Here is a 27,307-nt window from a genome sequence, read left to right as displayed (position 1 = left end):
CCAGCTAAGCTAGCATGTTTCCTAAGGAAACACCCAGAGATATTGGCAGAGGTAAATAAATCTATAAGGAGGGTCACCAGATACTTACACTGAAGTAATATAAAACAGAAACAAACTCTGCTCTAAAATTAGCAGACGCATTTGAAAAACTTGACTCATATAACAGAAATCTATGTGGTTATAAAAAAAATGTCATGGAGACATTTCAGACTCAACATGTCCAAAGCTAAATTCTTTCCAACCAATCTGCAAATGAATCAACGTTTCCACCACCCTCGAAATGATCATGCCAGAAACCTAAAAAACTGTCCTTTAACACTCTCCCTCCCTTAGTGGTCATCTCCCACACCCAGTACGGCAGCAAATCCCAAGGCCCCGCCTCCAAGACCTATCCTGAATTCATCCACTTTTCTCCAACTCCACCGCCACCACCCTAGCGTCAGGCACGGTAACTTCTTCCCTGGAAACTATGATGTGGCCTCTTACCAACACTCTCTTGACATCGTAGCCAGGATAATCATTTTAAAAATGTCAATCAGATCACACCCACTCCTGTGCTTAAAGCCGTCCGCCATCCTCCGTGTACCTCACACAAAATCCCCCACGAGGCATACGGTCCTGTGTGGTGCAGTCCTTGCCTGGTTCTCCAATCCCATTCCGCACTGCTCTCCATCTTACTCTCCGCACTCCGGCACGTCTCGGCAGTACTCTCTCAAAATCTTCATGTATGTTGCCCCGTGTGCCTGGATCCTTCCCTCCCATATGCCACACTCCTCCTTTCTACCAAGGAACTGGCTTCTCACTCTTGACTTTCCAGCTTAACTCCTGATTTGTCAGACGAAGCTTCTGTGTTTGTGATACTGGGAGGGGGATTCGGTCTTCAATTGGTCCTTTCTTCTAGTACCCTGCATTTGGACTCAGAGTGTTTGTAAATTTGGTAAATAAAATACCAATGGAGCTTAAGATCTGCTTCATCCTTTAGATCTTAACCCTGTGAGGATGGGATCAAATGTGCTTTCTACCCCAACTCTCTACCCTGTGCCTACAGCTACAGTACAGAGCCTGACAAAGGTCACGCAATAAAATGTGTAAAATGGATAGATAATGTTTGACTTTAAACATTTGTCATAATATATTGACAAAATGTATTTTTTCAAATATGCATTAACAAATATGTGTATTTTATACATATTTTGAATACATGACTATGATTTTAAGAACATAGCAAAAGTTATTATATTATAATGGTAATCTCTGAGTGGTGTCACGCACTTAAAAATATATATTTCTGACGGTGCCCGGCTGGCTCAGTCTGAGGAGCATGTAACTCTCAATTCCGCAGTCATGAGTTCAAGCCCCACGTTGGGTGTAGAGATTACTTATATCAATAAACTTTAAATAATAAATACATACATAAATATAGTTCTGCTTTCCAATGGTCCATTGACTACTTTCATCTTTAAAATTAGCAACAGCGTTCTATTTTTTAAAGTGTGTCCCTCTCTCTTGTACTAATCTGAACTCTGACCACCCACTATATGCTGCACTATATCTGGGGCTACAGCTTCAAGACATTGTGTTTATCAATGTCAAACCCAACTGTACCTTTACCCTATTAAAGGACCAGTGACATTAGAAGATGTGCTAATTCTCAGAAAGCAGAATTACTGCTTTTGGAGAAAAGTCCAAAGGGGCCTCAGCAAATCACACAGCATCCCTGAAAATTAAACTAATGATAAGACAATTAGAGTATCATAAAGCCAAGCAGAACAGGAGAACATCTTCTATACCTCCGTTTGAGAACAGGAGAATATCTTCTATCCCTCCGTATATCTATCCTCAAGGCATAAAGTGCTCAACCCATTCACATACTCATTCCATTCAATCCTTCACTTCACAAACATTTATTGAGACTTACTAGATTCAAGGCTGTGCTCCAGGCTCTGGAGATAAGGAACGACACAGACCAGGCCCCTTCTTTCATGCCGGTTCCATTCTAGACGGACAATACACAGTACAAAAGAATGAATTAATATACGGTAGTTTCCTGCTTGAGCTGCTGGTTGAAATTCTTGTCCTGAGCATCAACTGCTTTAAGGATTTAGGGAAATATCTAAGAAAATAAGAGACATTTTTTTTCTTACTTGGCTTTTTAAAATAAAATTTCATTTTTTTATTAATTTAAGAAGCTAAGTTTAGAACCCTAATAACAAATCTAAGGAAAAAGGTAGGAGAGATTTTTCTCTCTCCTTTTGTGCCTTTTTTATTGATAAATATAATGTGTTGTTAAGCCTACATTCCACAGTAATCATCACCATGGAAATAAGTATTCATTGCCCCTCAGATCTCAACTGAAGTTTCATAAATGTTTTATAAGAAGGTTTATATAAAAAGTATTATGACGGATCTCTGAGAACAAGCTACTCAGGAAAGGACACAAGACGTACTGTACTAACTCCATGAGCCACGGGGATCCAAGGTTGGCCAGAATAGAGCCAACCAAGAAGACAGAAGGATATAGGAGAAGACACTTGACTTTATTGAGTACATACTCAGTATCTGCTGGGTTCGGTTAAGGACCCCAACCTAAAGGGTATTTTCTTTAACCTTCACAACCTCATGGAGAGTTAGCTATTATTGTACCATTTTACATAGGGGAAAACTGAAGCTCAGACAGACTGCATAGCTTTCCCAGATCCCTCTTGTCCTTAGTCAGAAACTTCAGCCAAGGGATCTAACTTCAAAGTCCTAACCCCTTGTGTTAGGAGTCAGCTAATAGGAACTTAAAGTTCCAGGTCCCTCAATTGACTAGCTTGAGACTCTAAGCAGTTTACCTCATAGGTCCTTCTTTCCTGATCTATAAATGAGAATAGTAATACCTATTTCATACCAGGATATCAATTTTTAAAGGAAAAGCTGTGTGAAATCACTTTCTAATCCATACAGTACTCTAGGAAATATAGGAAATTTAAAATAAAATTTTCTGGAAAAAATGGAGAAGAAATGATAATCAGCTATATTTGTGGAGGAAAGGTAGGGCCCATCGCTGTCATTAATTACGAGTGATAAAACAAGAAGGAGAGCAGAAGTGGTATGTCACTCATAGTAAAAAACAGGTTGTGACAGGCTCCAGAAACAGTAAGAAAACCACCACAATATGATCCATTCCCGGGACCCAATTCCAGGATTCGTGGCTATGAATGCAAGATGTAAGAGCTGGAAGGAATCTTTCCTGGGGGAAGCAGCACCAGGGGAGCTGGGGGCCTTGCTCAGAGCCAGAGGCAGAGTCAGGACCCCGTGTGGTCCCCCAGCCATCAGTATTCTACAAGTCACTTTAAGCAATGGGCTGCGGTAGGGGCTGGAGATGGGCAAAAGCCACTGCTATCAACAACCTGCCTGAAAAAGAAATGAAACTGAGGTCTTAGAAACTGTATTTAGAATAAAGAATGACCACACAGTAGTGGCAACATAATCTTTAACACTAAGTTCCTAACCCCCCAGTGTGGTGAACTTCACTTCAGGTAGCCTTCATGTGTCCGATCAGGGCTGTGGCACCTGGTAACTGCCATCAAGAGCTCACGGATCAAGGGACTATGTGAGAAACCGAATCTGTTCGTAAGATGAAGAATGCTTCTTACGAAGTGACCAGCTCCCATTTTCCCAATGTTAACTAGTGTTTGGAGCAACTCACTGCCTTAAGAAGACAATCGGTGATGTTCCTGAAACAGGTAGATCAAATATTAGAGCAGCCTCAGGAAGCTAATCTCTGGGAATGAGGCTCTCAAGAACGTTCATACTGGCTGACGGGCCAGTAAGAATGTTCAAATGGGCTGACGACCCAAAGCACCTCTGTGAGATCCTAACAGGCTTGCAAACATCTTGCATAAAGAAATCAGCTAAAAATAGCATCTAACTTGGTGGTACGCTGATAGCCCATATCATGGAAGCACAAATGTCAGTCCTTTGTGGTAGCCTAGGAGCTCAGGATCTTTATAAATCCGTCTTCTCGTCGACATACTCTCTACTTCTTAGTATACCGATTAAAATATACCCCCACTCCTTTTTCCTCTCTCTCTCTCTCTCCAAACTTCGCTGTGAGACATATTCTTTCAAGACACTAGGCAATCATTTAATAAAATGCTTTTCCAAAGCCACTATTCCAAAGCATTTGGGTCGTTCTTCCTCTCTCCGTAAACAACTCACGATTAGGAGGCAGTTAATTTGAACAGACCCGTAAAAGATGAGATTCAGTTTTGAAGTAACGTAAAAAAAGAAAAGACGAGCCTACAGTGATTGTCAAGTACCTACAAATATGCTCAGCTAATCCTCATGGCATTGCTATTATCCCCAATTTAGAAATGGCTAAGTGGGGCGAGATTAAAGCTGCCCCAGAAAAGATTAAAGAGTAGCTATCTAATGTCTTTGAGAAGGAGAACCATGGAAAATTGAAGCCCACAAATCATACCGAAATGCCGCTTAAGCCAAGAGCTATCTGCTTTGCCTCCTGTCCCCTCCCTGATCTTCTGCACCTTTGTGGAGAGGAAGTCAGGCTGCTAATTGCCAAGGAGGGCAGCAGCATTTTCCCAGCCCTCCGCCTCCCTGGGCCGAGTCGCTCCCGTCAAGGGTGGCCGTCTGGCATATTTAATATTCAGACCTTCACGACCGTGTGTCTCATCGAACTGATCCCTGAAGAAGCATCCCCACAACCCATCTTTGCAGTTGTCATAGCCCACGAACTTGTGCAGGTGACTTGCGTTGTGATTTTATTAGTAAAAGAGAGAAGAGTAACGTCCTCTCTTGTTCGTTCTCTCTTTTCTTTTTACCAGCAAGATGAATTTTATTAAATTCTAAGATTTAATGCATTGAGTCTGAAACATCCCAGGTTCTTCAGGAAAAGAAACCAGTGAAAATTCACAAACGCAGGGTTGTTGTTTTTTTTTTTTTTTAATATAAATTTCATTCAAGTTTCCAATTTAAAAAATAAATAAATAAAAACCTTCAAGGTTTAGGTTACATCACGTTTGGAATGTTGAGTGGCTAGACTCTCAGACATACACATTCTATTCTGTTCTACTTTTTTACCTTCCATCGCTCGAGCACTTTTAGGAAGGATGGAATGGGGGTACTTTGTGTGGCAACAGTAGATGAAGCGGGATCTGTTACAAGTTCCCTGGCTGAAAAAGTACGCTTCTTTCGGCACTATTGTACATCAGCTGTCTCCAGTTACAGCCAAAGTAGGTGTGTAATATACGACTAGACTTGCTACGAATGCTGGCACACAAACCCCAGGACAGAGACACCTTGTGCTACAGTAAGGTGATCTGCCCCGGGCTTCCATTAAGTCATCCAGGGCACAAAATGGGAGCTCACATCAGACATGGTGGGAATTAGCTTGCTTTCTGATTTTTATCTGGCCATTCAAGATCTTTTAAAAGACTGAATTTAAAAGTCCTCCTTTGTAGAAAGCATGAAGGCCATTTCAATATCCCGAATTCAGAGCTATGACTCTAAGATTATGCTGCCTTAATATTTAAATCAGGTTGACATAAATATCTAACTTGCTTATCACTCTATTTAACCGATTTCCTAATATTTTCTCTTAGAATTACTTTTTTTTTCCCCCAATGTGAATGGCACACAGTCTGTATTATCCTCACATGGAAATACTAAGACTGTTAGTATTATTAAGGAAGGTGAATGAGGAAGGGGGCATCCTGAAGCTAATTCACTTTTTCGTATGATACTTCAGAATAGCCGTCCACTTTTTTGATTTTTTTGCAGAGTTTTTGTTCTTTTTGTGTTTTTTCTTGCACGGTCGTAGAGTCTGAAATATAGGGTTCTACTATCAGAAATCAATCACCCTATTTTCCCTGAGTTAAAATGAAGCTGAATGGGGAATTATAGTATGTCAACAGTGTTTGAGGTGCCCCTGGAAACATTGCGATGTAAGTAGGAGATGTCATCGGAACCATATAAGAAATAAATGTAAGACGTGGGAAAAACAAAGCCCGACACCTCACCTACGTAATTTGCCATATGTTATTGGGCATCAGGTATGTGCCCCCTTGGGCTTGGCCTCCCCATTTCCCATGGAAAGATGAATGCAAAGAATAAGATGCTACTTTCATTTCTAAATGAAAAGGAAGATAAAGAGAAGACTAGGAGTAAAGAGTGGAGCAAGACCACTGTCGCCACCATTTCTAGCTATTTCAATCTAATAACGTGCCTCTGGGAAGTGGCTGAAAAGCCTATGTGCCAAATTGCTTCTTGTATGGTATGTGCTTACCTTCTCTTATTTGGACTATTTTCCATACCAGACATTAGACTATATTAAAAAAAAACTCTATAAACAAGCATTGGTCTATGCACTTTACATTATCTCATTTAATTATTACCAAATCCTTAACAAAGAGATCATACTAACCTCCATGCACAGATCATGAACCAAGGCTCAAAAAGGTTAGGGAGCGTGTCATAACCACAGATCTGAGAATCAGCTGAGCTGAGATGTGAACCAAAGTTTGTCTGGATGTGGAGTCTGTGTCCATCTCAACTTACAGAGTTGCCCACAACGACCAACACCATCTGCCTTCGGCAGCACATCCTATGACACTAGAGAGAGTAAGACTTGAGCCAGATTGCTAGGCAGAATGCTTATGTAATAAAGTATCTGAGAGGTACTTTTCAAACCCCAAGGAAGCTGGAGATTGAACTAAAGGATCATAAACCTATGTGTTGGGAGACGGGCTGACTATGTTGGTCATTAGAGAAGAGACTTGACTGCACTAAAGAAGTTCAAGAGGGGCGCCTGGGTGGCTCAGTTGCTTAGGTGCCCGATTCTTGATTTCGGCTCAGGTCATGATCTTGCAGTCATGGAGCATGAGTGGATCTGAGTGTGGAGCATGCTCAAAATTTTCTCTCTCCCTACTTTCTCTCTACTTTCTCTCTCTGTCTCTCTGTCTCTGTCTCTCTCTCAAAAAAAAAAAAAAAGTTCATGAAAGAATTCTAATTCATCATTCCTCCAGTGTCCCTTGTTCTGAGGCCTATGCAAATGCTGTGGTGACACCTGGAATCAGCCAAGGAGTTATAAAAGTTATCTTCCAGCCTATGGTTTGATTTTGTTTAGAGTCCTGAGCTTATTCTGATTCTAGTTAGTATCTATGGCCTTATTCTAACTTACATGGATATATTATATACATATATATAATATATATATTCTTTTTTTTTCAACGTTTATTTATTTTTGGGACAGAGAGAGACAGAGCACGAACGGGGGAGGGGCAGAGAGAGAGGGAGACACAGAATCGGAAACAGGCTCCAGGCTCTGAGCCATCAGCCCAGAGCCCAACGCGGGGCTCCAACTCACGGACCACGAGATCGTGACCTAGCTGAAGTCGGACGCTTAACCGACTGCGCCACCCAGGCGCCCCAGTTCTTTGTGTGTTGATTGCAAGATACTTTATGTGGACTTTTAGGGAATCTTCATAAATCTTCATGAACATTTAAACCATAATAATGTAAGCTGTAGTAATCAGGATATCAACAGAAAATAGCGCAATCAAATTAGGATCCCAAGATGAGAGTTTAACAGTGAGACTAGTTTCAATGGCGTGACCATTGTGTAGGGAAAATACAAGACATACGTAATGTCTGAGGGCTCTGTTTCCAACTCTAGGCTGAAAGAGGTGAGTGAAGACAGACGGAGCTGTACAAAGGGCTGTCTGATATGTGCTGTGGTAAACACCACCAGGCTGTGGTGACCTCTCAGGGAAGAGCTGAGAGAATAATGACACCCACCTTACTTTCTTCTCTCACCCTCTAATTAATCAACCCAAGTCAAAGCCAGAGGTCAAGTGCACCTGTTGACATAGTCCACAAAGATAATTTGGGCATAGGTAAAGGGTGGAGAGTGTGTCCGGAAGGGGAAGCAGAAGATATCCAGGACATAAATCTAAAAGAAATTACTTATAGGCAGAATTTAAACCGAAATTATTAAAAGTTAAGATGATAAAATCACTTTATTCTTCACAATGTGTTATGACATAAATTGCATTATCTGCTAACAGAATCAAATTGCATGTCAACTTTGGAAAATTAATCACAAATTTAATTTCTGCAAAAAATGCCGTATCTAAGATAATTGGAATGATGCGATAATTGTCTTTCTGTGACTGGCTTTTTTCACTTACCAAGATGTCCTCTAGGACCATCCATGCTGTTGCAAATGGTCGGATTTCCTTTCTTTCTTTCTTTCTTTCTTTCTTTCTTTCTTTCTTTCTTTCTTTCTTTCTTTCTTAAGACTGAAAAGGATTCCATTTGTACGTACATAACACATTTTCTTTATCCTTTAATCCATCAATAGACACTTAGGTTGTTTTCATACTTTGGCTGTTGTGACTAGTACTTCGGTGACCATGGGTGTTCAGACATCTACTTGAGATCTTGATTCTAATTATTTTGGATACCCACCCAGAAGTGGGATTGCTGGATCATACAGTAGTCCTATTTTTAATTTTGTGAGGAACCTCCTGGCTGGTTCTCTAAAAGGTCTGCACTGTTTTTCAGTCCCACTAACAGGGCACAGGTGTTCCAGCTTTTCTACTTTCTTGCCAACATTTATCTCTTTCTTTTTTTCTTTTATCACAGTCATCCTCACAGGCATAAGGTGATAGCCCCTCGTGGTTGGATCTGTATTTCTCTTTCTCATGTGCCTTATATAACCTCATTAAAATTACCAACATTTTCCCCTCTGCTTCCTTGCCGCCCGAGTCCATGTAGACCTTCACCACTGAGCATTTGTAGGAGCTGCTTTGTCCTCCACCCTCCTTCCGTGTGGTCAACTCCAGTTCCTCAAATTCCAGCTCCATTGCTGCTTCACCTACAAGCTTTCCTGACTGTGAGGTGTCGAACGCTCCAAATTATCAGTGTCGGGTTTGCTGCTTAACCCTCTTATCAGAGAGGTGTCCCTTTCATTCAGAGCACGGATCTTGCTTGGCAAGCAATCGCTTGTCCCTCCACCATTAGATCCAAAGACGTGGGGTTAGGGCTGGTTAATTGTCTTCTCACTGGTACAAGTCTAGCACATAGGAAAGCCTTAATAAATCTTTCTAGAAGAAAAGAAGAAGAGGCAAAGAGATGGAGGGAGGCAGGGAGGGAAAGGGGGAGAAATAGAGAAAAGCATTAGATGTCACATGTCAGCACGTGACTCCAGTACAACTGGCTTGTCTTTACCCTCCTGGTGCTACATAGTCTATCTTAATAGATGGCTTTCTTTCCCCAATGCACCATCATTTTTTTCATGCCATCATTATGATCTTTTGAGTTGATTATCACTTAGGCTTCTAGCCAATAGGCAAAATGCTCCCAAGCCTTGCATTTTAAGAAAATGCTTTGCAAGGTGTTAGATAAAACACTCATGAGTCTATGGTAACACCCTCAGAAGAAGACTCGCGTGAGACGAAACAGAACACAGCAAGAGTTGCTTCAGAAACAAATGCTCCGTTCAGATCTGTTCAGATCTCTCTCGTAAAGCCATCATTCACTTGGCTCATTTGCTGACATTAAAAAGCTGTCGGAACCTGGGGCGCCTGGGTGGCTCAGTCGGTTAAGCCTCCGACTTCGGCTCAGGTGGAGATCTCACGGTTTGTGAGTTCGAACCCCGAGTCGGGCTCTGTGCTGACATCTCAGAGCCTGGAGCCTGCTTCAGATTCTTGTCTCCCCCCCTCTCTCTCTACCCCTCTTCAACTCATGCTCTGTCTCTCTGTCTCTCTTTCTCAAAAGTAAACAAACATTAAAAAATTAAAAAAAAAAAAAAAGCTGTGGGAAGCAGTACGAAGGCCAAAGACATATTTTTTAAATAATATGAAAAACTGAAAAAGTGTTATCAGTGACCCTGTCCCCCAGAACATCCTTTCGGATGAAAGCCTCTTGTTTTCGCCAGCTGCCCTTCGCATCAGTCTTGAGTGCCCCAATTCATTACACAGTCCATCTGCATTTACAATCGTTTTGCCGCACGTTGCCACCGAAGAGATGGAAAAAATCCATTAGACATAGCTCAGGCTTTCTCCTACCAGCAGGGATCAGACAGTCCCGTAAAGTCATTTCCTATTAATTACAAATTGATTGTGTAGGAACCCTTCACCACTGGTTTCCAAATGATTATAAACAAGCTGAGATTGGTTACAGAGGTTGCATAAAGGTGGTGTGAAAGGAAGAGGGAAGGGGAGAGGCAGAGAAATGAAACAAAGCCGCCTGACCATCAAGCTTCGTGGTATTTATAAATGCCATTGGCACTGAAGGATGGATGAGTTTCAGAAACCTCAAAACCCAAAGAATGCATAATGTTAACTTAATAGATTCTTTCAGGCGTCGGTTACCAGAGTATTTACAGTAATTGTACATTCACGGTAATAACATAATAGCACCTTTCATCCTACATCTCAGATATTTGCACGGTTATAAACTATCAACTTCTGGACCAGCTGGTGCACAACATTCCCCTCTGCGCCTATATAACTTGTTATGAAACAAGGCTATTGAGTGGCTTTTCTAAGGTGACGGGGTAGAATGGCAACTCTGTGGACCAGATCATAAAAGCATATTTTTAAGAAAGGGCAAAAGAGTGAAACATCGTGTGCACAGAAATGATGCTGGAGTGTGGAAATGAGACTGTCACAAATTTTTCACCTGAGACTTACTGAAACAACAATCGGTGTAATTAGACAAGATCACTTTTCATTTTCAGAAGTTAAAAGGAGGGAAAATGCACTCATTTCTAAACTGCCGGGAGAAAACTGGACGCTCGAGTGTGTTTCATCTTTGTTTTGTGCGTTTGCTTGTTTACAGCTGGGTCTTGCAACTTTGGCAAAGCCACACTAAGCTTGCTATTGTCTGCATTAGAAACAAGTAAGTCGGTTATAGTACTGTGGAATTTCAAACTGGAAAGGGAATACTTTAAGACATGCCTACTTTGGTTCCCCGAGTTTTCTTTCTCTTTCTTTTTTAAATGTATGTGTCTAACATTTGTATGTGTCCAAAGGTGTATGTGCCGAAAACCTTAAGAAAGGTGTATGGTTTTACGAGGAGCTGCTGCAATTAAATTCAGCGTGACCTAGAGTTAACTGAGTCCCACGGGGGATATTATAAAGATTAAGTTATGTCCTCTACAGGAACTTTTCTTTAAATTGAATCTTCAAAGCTCAAAAAATTTTAGTTTTCTGGGAAAACATTCAAACTAAGTCATTGTAATGAATGGGTCTTTGAAAAGTCATTCATACGTCCTAAAACCCAGAATGATGAGAACCTACTCTAGTTTTAAGATCCCAGAGAAAGACATTTCTTGCTGTTAAGAAATTACTTCCTCTAACTGCTATCTTGCTAGAATGACTGAGTCCCCATGCTCACCAGAGTCTCATCTAATTAAATCCTCAAGAAGAAATAAGAAAAATATTAGTGGCAGGTAACTGCTTAAGGCTTTTGGCACAATAATTGAGATAAGAGAAAAGCCGGGTATGGATTACAAATTTAAATTGGATCCCATCTTAACTGTATCGGTTCAGACTTGTCTTAAAGGAGTCACCCGGTGAATCTTTTTAGCATGCCTTTAGCATATACTTTTGAAAACTCCAAATGTTGGCTTATCAGGTCAATCTAAATCAAGGTACACCGACATTCAAAAACAATTTTAGGCAGAATGCACCTCAATTGTAATGTTTTGTTGAATGCCATCTCACGTCTTTTCAAAACTGGCTTTATTGGGTTTATGTTTATTTGTTCCATAAATAGATGTGATAATCATGACTCTGTTTTATATAATGCTAGTTTATGTAATAGGATATAACGGTGCAATGGCTCCCAGGAACATTATATTTGTTTGCTTCTGTTTTCCCAAATATATGAAAGAAGCAAAACAGACTTGTACATTTTTAAAGTTTATTGTAGCTCTTGGATTGCCGTCCAAATTGAATCAATTTCAACACAGCAAGACATTTCTAAATTCAATCCTACAGCACTTTAGCAAATGAAAACTATATTTTCCATGAGTCATTCTTTGAATTACAAAATGTTCATCATCCAGGAGGGTTTATTGTATCCATAAAACTAATGCAGCACAATAATAGGTGTTAATGTTAGCAGTATCCGGCTGTTTACTTAGCAACATTCAATACTAAAAGGTTAGCACTTAATGCTTCTATTTGTTGTCTAACATTGCAAATTGTTCGTGCGATTGAGGGCTTAGACAGCAGGTCAAATTTTTTTCTTGATATTCTCCAGAGCAAAAACCGTACATGTATTTTTCTTTATAGTCAGCATGGTGAAATAGAGGACTTTAAAAAAAATCAGTTGCCAGGATCCCAGGGGCAATCGTGTTTTTCCCGTCTAGGTTCAGCTTCTCATTTTGGATACTCTCCTTTCTTTTCTATTCTGACCAAATAGAAACTCCTAGGGATGGAAAGTACCCATCTCTGAATATCTAGAGTAAATCAACTAAAGTGCTTTGCAGAATACTTCTGTTCTATAACAGGACATAATGTCCTTCCTGACCATTAGGATGTATGAATGGCACTTATATTTTAGCATAACCTAGAGAATTTGCCCTACTTAAATTACCTTCTTCCTTACCCCAATTGAGAAAAGAGAAAGTATACAAAACATTTTCGTATCCATGTTACTGACTACCAAATTTCCTACATTGATACACTTATTCTCCAAGTAAAAACAAAACCAGTTCTTCCCAAAAATGACAGATTTTTTTTAAGAATTAGGAAGATAACTTTAAATTGCTAATAACTTTTAACTGTTAATAAACTTTAAATGGTTAAATTGTTAATAATTGTAATATCAACCTAATGTTAATAATGACTTTAAATTGATAACTTTAAATTTTACTTCCTTATTAATTTGTTCTGTGTTGCAAAGAAATTATGTGAATGGGACTAGGAATTGAGACAATGTTCTATATTCACTTCTATTATACGTTTATTGTTTGACCGGTACCCACACTCTCTTCCTTTTGCTCAAGTGTTTTTGTGTTTTTTTCAGGACAAAATACCTGCCCAGTAAACATGCTGTAAGAAGGAAAATATGAATTTAGGTAGAAGGCTTTTAAGAATAAAAGTATTAGACTATGCTCTACCATAAAGTATATAAGAAGCACACCAACAATTTGCCACAGTGAGTGATCTTTTGATCTAGGATTGAAGGCTGAAAACCAAGGCTCTTATTAACGTATCCTTACAATAAAGTTCACAAACGACATCGCTCTCACTACGGGCTTAGTGTACTGGTTTCTGAATCCTGCATAAAATTGAAAGGTTAAGTTTGGGGGAAAAGGGAAGCCATTCTTCATTAAATACAGTAAGAATCATTAAATGATTGAGAACGGTATACTAAGTCTACTAAAATCCAGACCGATTAAGCAAAAATCTCAAAGAAGTTTTTTTCTTAAATCTGACAAAATAAATAGAAAACACGTTGGGGGAAAATGCATGAGAACTGACGAATTAGTTCACTCAGGATACATGTTTTTTAAATACTTACAGCCCAAAAGGGGCGTCCATTAGGGCTGCAAGGTAGAGAATGAGTTGGGGCAGAGCAAGAATGAAAGCAGGACAGAAGAATGGCCAGCAGGCAGGGGAACGCGTTCCGACTATGGTGATAGGGGTGAGAATGGATAAAAGGGACAGAATTGAGAAATACGTGAGCGGGATAACCACTTAATCTGTCATCCAAATATGGACACCCACGAGAACGAAATAATATGCTAGAACGGTGCCCTGGACAAGCAGGGCTTGAGGTTATGACACCTGGAGAAAACAACAGAAAAGACCACTTCAGGCTGATGGAACTTAAAGGATGAGATTACATAAGAGGAAAAAAAGTGTTCTGAGAAAAGAGAATGGAAGGATTAGCCCGACCAGGTTGGAAAACACATTGCAGAGCGACAATAAATTAAACGGTATGCTGGTAGGTACCCAGTGGTCCCCAGCTTCCACTAACGGCTGTTCCAACTCGTTCCCAGATCAACGCAGTTGAGACACAGGGACGACGTGGAACGAGCCGTGCTGTAGGGCCACACCGCACCCACTGCATGGGAAGTAAAATCTGTGGGTGGTGCCACTCCGTGTCGCACTCTTGCATTCATTCGGTAAATATTCACTAAGCACCTACTCTGTCCCAAGGCTGTGCCAAGCAGTGAGGGTGCCACAGTGAACTGGATAACTAAGATTGCCTGAAAGCATCTCCCTGGATCTTTTCTCTTTATTTTTCTCAGAGCCATGAGCTTCTATCGAGCCTCACGCAATCGTTCTGCCATCAATTGTAAGGCTCTCTGTCCAGTAACTTATCCGTTACATCCTAGACTACCTTCATTATGTGGCGCCCAAGCACAAATAGCCCCTCAGCTCAGCACAGGGTCTCCCTGCATGGCTTCCAGGACGCTGGAAATTGTGTGACTGATAAGGATCTCTTCTCTGCCCTGGTCACTAGAAAGCTGAGCCAAGTGTGGAACCTGCCCACAGCACCCATGAGAAAACTCTGCTATACAGGTCTAGCTTCATTCAGGGCTCCATTTGAATCTCACCCTTGGCTCGTTTGTTGATTTTTTTGCTTATTTGTTATCATTTCCCCTTCCTGAAACCTATTTCAGTTTCATGCTATTTTGTCATATTTCTAATGCATGAAATCGTCTATGGAGAAAGGCATGGCGTATTTTGTAATAAATAAAAAGGGCCTTGGGAACAGAATACAAGCAAGCAATAACGTACGACACATACAAGAAAAATGTATGTATAGATAGTATCTCAAAACAATTAGGAAGAGAAAAATGACTTAACAAAAGGACTGTTTAATACATAGGATACAAAAGCAGCTACTTGAAAAGCAAATCACCCAGATTTATATTTCTGGTCTACAGCAAGTCTCAAATGGATAAGTCTTAAAAACAAAACTGAGTGTTTATCAAACTTGGCAAAAATGGAAGAAATAACAAAGACATTTATCTAAAACTTGGTAACTTCTGCAACATGGGAATATAAACAAACATAGTAAAATAGACTGTATAATATTTATAGAAATAAGATAGACAAAAGATTTCTCTCAAAAATATATACAAATTGCCAGTGTAGCTCTTCATAGCCTTTAGATTAGTAAATGAGGAAGAGAAACAAGTCTTTTTTTTTTTTTAATTCTCAAGTTAGTTAACATAAGTATAGTCTTGGCTTCAGGAGTAGAGCCCAGTGATTCATCTCTTACATATAACACTTACATATAGCACTCACCCCAACAGGTGTCCTCCCCAATGCCCATCCCCCGTCTAGCCATCCCCACCAACCCTCAGTTTGTTCTCTGTATTTAAGGGTCTCTTATGGTTTGCCTCCCTCTCTGTTTTTATCTTATTTTTCTTTCCCTTCCCCTGTGTTCATCTGTTAAGGAGAAACAAGACATTTAACAAGAGAAAATGTGATTGGCAAACAAGCTTGTAGGAAAGTAAACATCTCTATTTTAGTCATCAGAGAAATGTTGATTAAAATAATTATGTGTTCCGGGGTGCCTGGGTGGCTCAGTCAGTTAAGCGCCTGACTTCGGCTCAGATCATGACCTCGCGGTTCGTGAGTTCAAGCCCCGTGTTGGGCTCTGTGCTGACAGCTAGGACCCTGGAGCCTGCTTTGGATTCTGTGTCTCCCTTTCTCTGTTCCTCCCCTGCTCTCTCTCTCTCTCAAAAATATATAAATATTTAAAAAAGTTAAATAATTATGTGTTCTAATCCTTTATATTAAACATATTTTAAAGTGTTAATAACATGTAAATTTGGTTGGAAAACTAGAATACTGTGCTGGTGGCAGTGTAATTTGATTTTATTAACAAAAAAACTATAAAAATACTCATTTCTTCTTATCTTATAATCCTCCCTCTGTATATTTGCTCCATGAATACAGTATAAGAGAAAATATAAATACATAAGGAAGTTTATTGAAGCACTTATCTTTAGTAACAACCATCTGGAAATGACAGGATCGCCCAATAATAAAAGATACTCTAAATAAATTACCCATATTTTGTTACTTCTAAGATGCCATCTATTACAAAACACACCACTGCGAAAAGAAAGAAGCACTACTAATTAAATAATAACACACACGGAAAGATCTTTTTAGGGTATTTCAACCTAAATTTTATCATATGTATTTTTGTGTATTTTGTGCCCACATAAAGTGAAAAATGTAAGGGAAGTAATTAAATTATCCTTAAAATTTCTCTCATACAGAATCCACTTCTTCTGAGTTACTTCTCAATTCTGAGTCATCAAAGTCCATGTTTTTCCATAAATCTTCCATAATGCTTCCTGCCGCCGAGAACAGGAGTGATACGGCATTTCCTGTTAGAGCTCTGCAGTGGCCTCTGGGATTTTCTTCCAAGATGCACATACCTACCATGGCCAATCCTGAGGCTAACGGTTTCTTGGTCTCACAAGAAGGTGGCACCAAAAGGTTTTCAGAGCTAGGACTCTCATTCTCTCCTCCAGTGGCTCTTATGTTGCGTGTAGACCCACCATCAAGGAGTTAGAGTTATCCGGTTGTGTCACGGGAATGTAACCGTGTTTACTGCTGTGGGGCAATGGCAGCTGTCACTGCTGCTACTAGACCAATCGTGAGCATCAGTTGCCCTTGACCGTGAGATATATCTTCGTCTAAGAGATGTTACGTTGTTTTTTAAATGTGCATCTTAGAACCGTTATGATACGGTTAAACGTATCCACCGAGAAGAAAATTTGTAGACTGAAAACAATCACAACCTGTAGTGTGTTACCACCTGTAGGTGAAAACAATCACAACCCTGTAGTGTGTTAGGCAGCTTTTGCCGGAGATACGACATAAGCTTCTGTTAGGAGACAGAGAGGAAATGAAGCTTAATAGAAATATCATAAACTTGAGTTTGAATCCCTTGCAACTTAGCACTTGTAAACTTGGATGAGCTACTTAACTAATCTGTCTGGAGTCTTTATTTTTGAACAGCTAAAATGGAAAGTATTAATGCCTTCTTTGTGAAGCAGTTCTGAATATTAAATGATTTAGTGTGTAATAGTTTTAGTATATTCTTCATGGAACATTTAAAAAAATCCAACATTACCTTTTATGTAAGAAATGAGTCTTCCTAAGTGAAACCATGCAAATGAAAAAAGACTGGAAGAAAATTTGGATAATGTTAAATTATGATTTATCGAAGTTGAGCAATGGTTTCCATTTTATCTTTTAAAGTTTATTTATTTATTTTGAGAGAGAGAGACAGAGCGTGAGCAAGGGAGGGGCAGAGAAAAAGCGAGAGAGAATCTTAATCAGGCTCCACACGGTCAGTGAAGAGCCTGATGTGGGGCTCGAACCCCAAACCGTGAGGTCATGACCTGGGCAGAAATCAAAAGTTGGACGCTTAACCAACTGAGCCACCCAGGAGCCCTGAAGTTGAGGAATTGTTAACAAATATTTTATTTTTCATTAATTATATAATTTTTTCTGTGATATTGATTTATATCTATATTTTTATACACACACACACACACACACACACACACACCCCACAGGATTTAAGTTACATGATGAAACTTCCACACCAGAAGCCATGATTTTAAAGCTCTATCTGTGTTCCAGAACCTAAGGGAAGGAGAGGGAGGGAAGAACAAAGGTGGAAGGAGAGTAGAGGAATGAGAAAGGTAATAAAAGACTCCAGAATTTGCAGTATTAATGGGACTGGAGATTACCAAATGGAGTGAGAAATTTTGCAAAAGAGTCCTCTAAGGATTGACTAAGCTTCTCTAGCATTTCTTCCCAGTGAGAGATAGAAAATGCAGGAAACAGCGAAAATGGGGTAGGGTGTGGCCAGGCCCTTATTTTCCATTAGTATCCAGTATTTTAGCAATACCTGATTTCCATGATTTCCAAAATCATCTTCCTCTATGATTTGACATGTTGCCCATATTGCAGAAGAAAGGGTCACTGGTGGGGAAGAGCATGGTTATAGAGACAAACTGTTCTAGTGGGAATTCGGGCTGAGACATAAATCAGGTGTGTGTCTTGAAATTTCCTGTCATTATATCTTCAACAGTGTTAGTCACACAGCCAGGCATGGTGTTGAATCAATGAACGTTGACTGACGGAAACAGAAATGCAGAAGAAAAACCAACTGGCAAAGTATGGTTGCAAGCTAACACTTTTTTGCATGTTTCTCTATGTGTAGAGATCAAGATTAACGTTTTTATAAGCTCAATTTATTAAACCAAGTGGCATTGAAACAGCATCTCACCACAAGCCCTCCTAGTTCCTCAAAATCTTTGGCTATAGTTATGAGATGATAAATCCCTGCTTCAAAGATTTTTAATATATTAACTTGACTTAAATTTCTATATATAAAGGGGGAAGGACAGTAGAGGAAGTAGGAAAGTAGGAAATTATATATTTATATATATATTTTTTATAATTTTTTAATGTTTATTTTTTTCATTTTTTTTTAACATTTATTTATTTTTGAGACAGAGAGAGACAGAGCATGAACGGGGGAGGGGCAGAGAGAGAGGGAGACACAGAATCGGAAGCAGGCTCCAGGCTCTGAGCCATCAGCCCAGAGCCCGACGCGGGGCTCAAACTCACGGACCGTGAGATCGTGACCTGAGCCGAAGTCGGACGCTTAACCGACTGAGCCACCCAGGCGCCCCTTTAATGTTTACTTTTGGGAAAGAGAGAGAGAGCCTGAGCACATGTGCGAGTTGGGAAGGGGCAGAGAGAGAGGGAGACTCTGAAGCAGGCTCCAGGCTCCGAGCTGTCAGCACAGAGCCCGACGCGGAGCTCAAACCCATGAACCGCCAGATTATGATCTAAGCCAAAGCCAGACGCTGAACCCACTGAGCCACCCAGGCACCCCTTTTTTATATTTGCTTAAGGATATTTCAGAGCCTCGTGCCTCAGTATTTCATTGCCCACCATTTCTAGCTTTCATCCTGATAAAATGAGATTGTGCCACTGTGTCCAAAGTAGGGCTCCTATATTTTACTCTCCTAGGCTCAACTCACTTCACTCCAAGTTTTTACTAGTTTTTAGAAATTTTCACCAAAACCCATTTAATTAAGGAGTCATTAGTCAGAGGTATAAACAGTTGCCTCCTGAGGCAAAGACAAAACAATACACCTTGAAAACGATTGCTACACCATCCTCTTGATTGCTTCTCTGGGTTTACTTAGCAGACAGACTCATTTTCCAGCAAGTCCTTTCTAAGTTTTAGAATTTAGCAGCTTAAAAAAAAAGGGAAAGGAAAGAAGTATCCTTTTGGATGTATTTGTTTCAGGAGAATGGGCATGGAAATGCGTAAAGAGCTAAATAGTTCCCCGCCCGATGACCTCTTAAGGCAGTTTTCCACAGTTACCTCTCAAATTTCCTTCAATATTTAATTAAATTTTATAATTAGCTATGTCGAAAACAGAGTTCTAAGATGGTTTCAATCTCTTAAAGGCAAGCAATTGTATGTATATGGTTATGTTTCACCAAGAGGGAGTATAGGTCTAATGACTTTGAAAACTAAAGCACCTTTATATAAGGAAGGGATTTGAAATGAGTTAAACTAAATTGTACAATTTAAATACATGCAGAGAGGGGGAGAAAGAGAGGTTAGCTATCGTCTACACCTACAACTATATCTGTACTATGTTTTCATCTATATCCCCTGCATTTTTCTACTCAAGAACTAAGGTAGCTTACGGGGCACCTTGGGTGGCTCAGTCGGTTAAGCGTCCGACTTCGGCTCAGGTCATGATCTCGTGGTCTGTGAGTTCGAGCCCCGCGTCGGGCTCTGTGCTGACAGCTCAGAGCCTGGAGCCTGCTTCCGATTCTGTGTCTCCCTCTCTCTCTGCCCCTCCCCCACGCATGGTCTGTCTCTCTCTCTCTCTCTCTCTCAAAAATAAAGATTAAAAAAATTTTCAAAAAACATAAAGAAAGAACTAAGGTAGCTTAATAAACCAACAAAAGCAAATACTATGGACAGACAGTACATCATTTTACATAAAATATCAACTATCAAAACATAAAATAACAGACAAAAAACAAAATTACTAGAAAAACAATAACCGCAACACGCAGGCCACAACATTTGTTTCCTCATGACCAAAGTGAAAATGAAAGCCTGGCAAATCCATCCCAAAGACTCTAAATACCAACTCCACAGGAGAACCTAAACTTTTTCTACTTGATAGCTGTAGAATACATGTCTTATGTGGAATTTACGAGAGCGTAGGCATACACTGCTGTTGGTATATGCTGGGGGAGATTGTATATAATATACAGATACAATAGCCTATATATCCACCTATTCATATATGACTTGAGATGACTACTGCCTATAGCTTCTCCCCATAAAAGCTAACATTATAACATCAAAAAGCAACTCAGGGAAAACATTTAAGGTGGGAAAACAGACTACTAAGGAAATTTGGTCTGAACCTTCACCATCCCATGGTCTGACTTCAACCAACAATAACAAGCAAGCATCTAAAGAAATAGATAAACACAAATCTTCCCAACAATGTCTCATAAATGTTATTTCTCTCAAGTGGGTATCTGGGGTGCAAGGAGCAAATATCATTTATTAGAAGAAAGACCGTTGCCTTTTTATAGCTATAGATACCATAGTATCATATCGGTGTGGGTCAGATTCATGCATAGAGTCTAAGATCCATATAAAAATGTATGAAGAATGGGAAAATTTCATTCGTTTTTCATAATGGTTCTTTCTTTGAAAAAAATTCTTTTAACGTTTATTTATTTTTTAGAGACAGAGTATGAGCGGGGAGGGGCACAGAGAGAGGGGGACACAGAATCCAAAGCAGGCTCCAGGCTCTGAGCTGTCAGCACAGAGCTCAACACAGGGCTCAAACTCATGAACTGTGAGATCAGGACCTGAGCCAAAATCAAGAGTAAGACGCTTAACTGACTGAGCCACCCAGGTGCCCCCATAATGATTATTTCTTTACAGAGTGCTACATTAGGCATCTTCTTAAGCCATGATTTATGGGCGACAAATTTCAAGTCACTTCCATATGCATTCATTTTATACCAATATGCAATCCTGCTAACAATAATTTTAAATTTTCTGGTTGGGACTCAGGGATCTCCACAAATATCAGTAGTAAACTTCCCAATGTCTGTAAAGGGTTTGCTTGAAGTAAACAATTCATAAGTACATAACAAGGATTGTTTCCTTTTTGGATGAAGTGGCATATTAAATCTGGAGATGTATAAAGCAAGCCATGCTTCCAAAAGTGAACAGAAGTAACAATTTCTAGCATCAATTTAGCTTACACAGCTTGTATACTCTACCTGTGAACACTATACAGAAACCAAGTGGGATTTCTCATACCTGCCTTTAGTGCCCTCTTCCTCCATAGAATTTTCTTGGAGATAATGCCCGCAGTCCACAACTCGGCTATCACCATGGCAGAGAACAGAGTTCCACACCCCCTTTCCACACACCTTCCTTACCTAGAAATAGTCAAGCATTTTTAATCACTTCTCCTAGGTTTTTTTTTTTTTTCTAGAATAACTTTGATATTTACTTTGCTCTGTTTTCCCCCTGAGTAAAACTGGGAGTGGAGAGGACAATGTGACTTGTCCCAAATCAGCACTGCCCTGTAATACCTTGGGCTCAGACACAATATGGGAAAGAGGCAGACAGCCATTGCCTCTCTGCCGGGCCCTGAAGAGGCAATGTTTGTGTTTATCCCTATGTCAGCACAGACTAATGAAAAACCCTCATTTTTATTTTTGTTTGAAAGGCCCTGACTAACACTATTTGTCTTGCACTTGTGGTCTTTGACCTGGAAATTAATATAGGGTCATTACTTACAACACACATATACATAGAAAAAGACAGAACAAGTTAAAACCTAATTAAAATGCGAACGTCAACTATTTTAATGGGTATATCATTATACTTTAGAAAGGGAATACTGTTATGTTTGAGAAATGGAATACTGTTTGGCTCTGGAGTCCAATATACTCACAAGAGAGTCATTTTTCAGAGCTAAAATATTTTGCAGACCTCTATAATAAAAGTAATATAACGCGTAGGATCTCTCGATTGAGAATAAATACTAAAGTCAATAGCATATTTAAGTAGCTTCTACATAGATTAAAAATATTACTTTAGGGGCACATGGGTGCCTCAGTCAGTTAAGTGTCTGACTCTTGATTTCGGCTCCGGTCGTGATCTCATGGTTCATGAGTTCGAGGCCCATGTGACTGACAGCGCGGAACCTGCTGGGATTCTCTCCCTCCCTCTTATTGCCCTTCCCCCACTTGTGCTCTTTCTCTCTAAATAAATAAATAAATAAATACACAAACAAACTTTTTAAAATATTGTTTTATATACATAGTACATATATGTGCATTGTGCATAAATATGTACATACACATAAAGTCATCTGCAAACAAGTCCCGTTTAGGTACAGTTTTATGGACTCCTTGAAATTACGCTTTTTCGCAGTGCCGTGAAGCCCACAGGTTGGGGACAGCTGATTTCCTGGGGTTGCATAGCTCCCGTCAGATGGCCCAGCAGGCTGGCATTACCGCTTCGCCCCTTGGAGGGGGCTGCACTTCTCATCTAGTCAGAAGTCCTGAGCCTTGTCACAGTCCCTGGGAAACCACTTTTTTTGCACGTTCTCCTTTTCTTGCTACATCAGGTGCAAAATCAGATTCCAGGTGGCCTCACATAATATTTGATGTTTACAGGCTGCTTCTCCTTTGGGTTGCCTGCAATGTCATCTATTTCATGAGCAATTGTAGAGAAATACCAAGTCAGAGGAATGTTCTTTCTTCCTGCCTGCCTCTGAGGTATCACCTACAGACAGAGCGTCACACAAGGGGAGGCTCCTTCCTTTCTCCCAGAGACACAGTGTCTCTCCAAAGTCCTGAGGCTGAAGAGGCCCCAGTCGCTAAAGAAGCCTCTTCTTTCTCTAGCTCTGGAGTCTAACCAGTGCCTCTGGAGTGAAGTGGGATAGGCTTTCTTTAATGAATTTCCACATTCCTCTCATTCCCTGCCACCATTTCTAAAGCACAAAAGTAGCATCTTCCAATCCAGTTGCATTCCTTCTGGTATGTAGACCAAGATCCTGCTGCCCTTACATCGTGTGGGTGGTGGCTATTTTGGGCAGGTCTTCCTCCCTCAGAAGTCACGTTCATCTGAGGTTTTATGCTCGTAAATTAAATTTAGAAAATTAGGGTCACAAGAGGAGGCCATAGTTCTCAGGTAAAGAAAATTCAAAGTAGTTTAAAATAAATACATGATGGTTTTTAGACTTTTGAGAAATACATTATACTGTTGCCAAGGAAGTCGGTTTCCAGAAGAATGAGGTATTTTTGTTCTAGAAGCAAAAATATTTGATGGCAAATAAGACAAAATTATAGGGGCCAGTAGTTTCCTAAATCAAGCACGATCTTACCAGTACAGCATCGCCATTATCCTAGAGTTCTCTGCATGCCTTATTGGTTTTAATACTTTGATACCTTCCATTGAACAATGCCCTTGAACGTGATTCCTTTATAACCAGAGCCACTTTGTAAGTTTCAAGGTTATAGTGCACTTTGAGAGGCCCTGAGAAATATTTTCACAAGGTAGTTACTACTGCTCATGCAGGCTCTTCCATCGTTATCTTGGTTTAATGAATTATGTGTCAACATGCAAAACCTTAGCCGGAAAAGAAGATAAAAGCTCAATTATTTAAGCTATCCAACAAATGCTTTTCTAAAAAAGCAGGGTGGGGAGGAGGGGGGAAAACGGGTGATGGGCATTGAGAAGGACACTTGTTGGGATGAGCACTGGGTGTTGTATGTAAGCAATGAATCATGGGAATCTACCCCCAAAACCAAGAGCACGCTGGATACACTATATGTTAGCTAACGTGACAATAAATCATATTTAAAAAAAATGTATTGGCAGAAATAAAGGGAAATGGTCTAGGCCTGCTGGTACCTAAGGGTATCTCCTTTTGAGGGGAAAAGGAATTTAAAGAAGGGTGCACATAACTACAAACTTAGTTTTCGTAATAGTCCCGACAGGCAATGACTTCTGCCCATTGTCTTCATTCATGGGTCGGGCCAAAATGGACAAGAAATAAATCGATGAAATAATGATGATAACAGGAGTAATAGCACATCTACCACTTCCTGAGGATCTGACACTATGTGACATACTTCACACTCATCATCTCTGAACGTCACAGTCATCTTAAAGAGCCAAAGTTTTTTCTCTGAGGATTATGGGTTTTTAATTCAGGATCAAGAGATACCAAATTATTTCATTGAGCATACCCCAAAAAAGATCACCACACAAAATCAAGTTGTATGACATTCCTTTTAGTTTTTAATTAATAGTAATAATGGTGGCTGATATTTAGTGCCTGCGTGTTATGTACTAGGTAGTGACCACACTGAGAACTTTCCATGGATCTAATACTTGCAACAGCCCCACGGAATCAGTGCTATTGTCATTCTTAATTCACAGATGAGGAACCCGAGGTTTAGAGAGGGTCAGTAACTTCTCTAAAGGCATGCAACTAGTTAATGGCAAAGCCTGATTCCGACTCCACAATTATGACGTCAGAGCATGAGTTTTTAATTACTTTGCCACAGAATTAATATGTCAGTTGGGAACGTTGTACTAAGCCCAAACACCTCTCAACAGAGGTGAATTGAAGTAATATACAGAATTGACAACTTAAGAGATATAATAGCATCCTTAGCAGGATATAGAAGGCAATCAGGATTGAACATGAATGATGCCATATATATATATATATATATATGTATATATATATTTCAAACATACCATTCATATCTCTAACCTCTCCCTCACACACAAAGAGCTTAGAATTCCCCAGGTAAGTTTTTCCTATTATCCTCTCTATGATCATTGACGTTAGTCTTCCCAAGAAGATAAGCGGTCAAAAGATTCATGTAATAATTGCCATTATCTGCAATCATTGCCAAGACCTGTAATCATTGTTAGAAATCCTAATTGTTAAAAATTCTGCAGGTGAAGATTTGAGTGATTAGTAGGAATCTGTATTAATCCCAAACTAGCCCCTTGACATTTTATTTTTTTAATTAATTAATTAATTAATTAATTTATTTATTTATTGAGAGAGGGAGAGAGAGAGAGAGAGAGCATGCACTAGCCAGGAAGGGGCAGAGAGAGAGAGAGGGAAAGAGAATCCCAAGCAGGCTCTGCGTTGCCAGCACAGAGTCTGATGCTGGGCTCAACTTCACAAACCCTGAGATCATCACCTGAACCGAAATCAAGAGTCGGATGCTTAACCAACTGAGCCACCCACGTGCCCCAGTCCCTTAACATTTTCAAAACATTTCTGCCATATGTTATTTTATTGTACATTTTTCTCTTCAAAATTTTGGGTTAGGCAAGGGGAAAATCTACGTTGGGAACCACATTTTTCACAGTATATGTATTCTGGAACGATGGATATAATTAAATTTTATAAATGGCATCATCCTTTCATCCTGACTAAGGGGATTCCAGAGCTAATTCTTTAAGAAACTAAAAAAAAAAATGCAACCTAATTTATCTACCTTGTTTCGGTTAGTTGAGATTGCAAATGTTGGATTTGCACCAAGTGAGGTCAGCCTTGACCCAGAAAAAGACAAGCGTCCATAAATGGCATCTTAGATGACTTGGAACTGCACTGCATTCATTGGACTTATCCTCAGGCTCTAGGGTAAATTTAGTTCTTGCTTTTAGTTACTGGATCAGATTTGTGGTCTGAACTGTTGCAATATTTCTCCTCTCTCCACCCACCCCCCTCTCTCAACACACACACGCACACACACACACACACACACACACAATCACATATATATCCAGAATATTGCAGCCAACTGCGGAAATTTCTGTCTTCCAACTCATCTAATCACACATCTTGCAAACGTAAAAGTATTGAGTATATAATGCACACCTATTCTGGTATCACCGCCTTACTGAATTTTATTCCTATGTATTTTATTCCTATCTGTGATCTGTCTTCATCTGCTCTCATTTTTGTCCTAAATTCTTTCAGAAGTGTTGGGAAATGAGGTTTCTGTCACTTTGTAGGTAATCATCTCTGTAGACTAGAACCCTTAATCATTTTATGGCCAGAATGGTTTTCAGGTAAGACTTACAGAACTGACTCCCTTGACCTCCACATAAGTCCAGGTTGAATCCTATTTGGTGAGAAAACTGAGATTGGCACTTGGCTAGAGAAACTCCCATTGTTGATGTAGAGGCTGTGTGGTTATCTGTTGGGGTCTCACTATGTAAGGGGCCAGTCTATTAATTTGTCACAAGTTAGGACCTATTCAATTTAATCATTTACTCTTCTGTGTAGTAATTATTTTTTTCTATGTACTATGCTTTTTTTTTTAACTTATGAACTACTGTGTCTAAATTTCTCTTGTGTCTGTCTCCTCCCTTCTAATGCCACTGCTTCTCCCTTAGAACGACCTCATCTCTTTTCCTCTACACTGTGGCAGTAGCTTAACTAGTTCCCCTATTTTCAGCCCCCCCCCCCTTTTAGCAAGTCTTCCATACTGTCCAGCATAGTAAGCATTTGAGGAATGCTTATGGAATGACCGAATAAATTCCTCAGTTATAAATACTGTGTCAAACCTTCAGGGTGCAGTACTTACAGACTCTAATATGACATTTAGCTCATGCATGCACAGATCTACTTGTTCAGACAGAATTTGTTCATTTTTTTTAACCTCATCTTTTTTTTTCCAACTCTAAACGTTGAACTCATGACTCTACTAGATGGTTTTACCTCTGGGAATTCCCAGGGGTATTGGTTGATCGGTTGGCTGGCTGATTACCAGATAGGTTCTAAAGGCAGTGCTCACAAAAAAGACAATCAAGCATGACTAAATCTACACCCTGAAATGAAAAATACATCCCAATCACCGTGCACGCTTCAAACACGGTGAATGTTACACAAGATAAAGTGGGTCCTGAAAACGACAACCGATTATTCTTACCTGAGAACCACTGCTAACCCTTACCCGTGTGACTGAGGAACAGTTTCTGCCCTGGCTCAGCTTGGATCACCTTTGGCGTGTCCCAAATAATCTCTACACCAGAAGAGCTGCCTCTTATGGGCGGGCCTTGTGAATTGCGGGGTTGGTTGTACAACATCACACCATCGTTTTCCAATGTGAGCGCTCTGTGTCAGAGCCACACTGGCGTCTGTCTCTTGTGTTCTGCAGCAGGCTTCTCTGGAAACTAGCAT

The 27,307-nt window shown here is 40.0% G+C and overlaps 1 protein-coding gene across 1 annotated transcript in view; it reads right to left on the bottom strand.

The window, feature by feature from the left end:
- CB1H4orf47 (chromosome B1 C4orf47 homolog) overlaps positions 1-27,307 on the bottom strand; it is a 533,217-nt gene that overhangs the window by 55,788 nt on the left and 450,122 nt on the right. The window contains exon 14 of the transcript XR_008295851.1: positions 1,919-1,996. The gene's annotated coding sequence lies outside the window, so the exon portion shown is untranslated. The remainder of the gene's footprint in view (positions 1-1,918; positions 1,997-27,307) is intronic.

The sequence above is a fragment of the Acinonyx jubatus genome, chromosome B1, assembly GCF_027475565.1.
Source record: "Acinonyx jubatus isolate Ajub_Pintada_27869175 chromosome B1, VMU_Ajub_asm_v1.0, whole genome shotgun sequence".
Taxonomy (NCBI): Eukaryota; Metazoa; Chordata; class Mammalia; order Carnivora; family Felidae; genus Acinonyx; species Acinonyx jubatus.
Note: the sequence above shows the minus strand (reverse complement) of the source record. Positions and strands in the feature narration are given on the sequence as shown.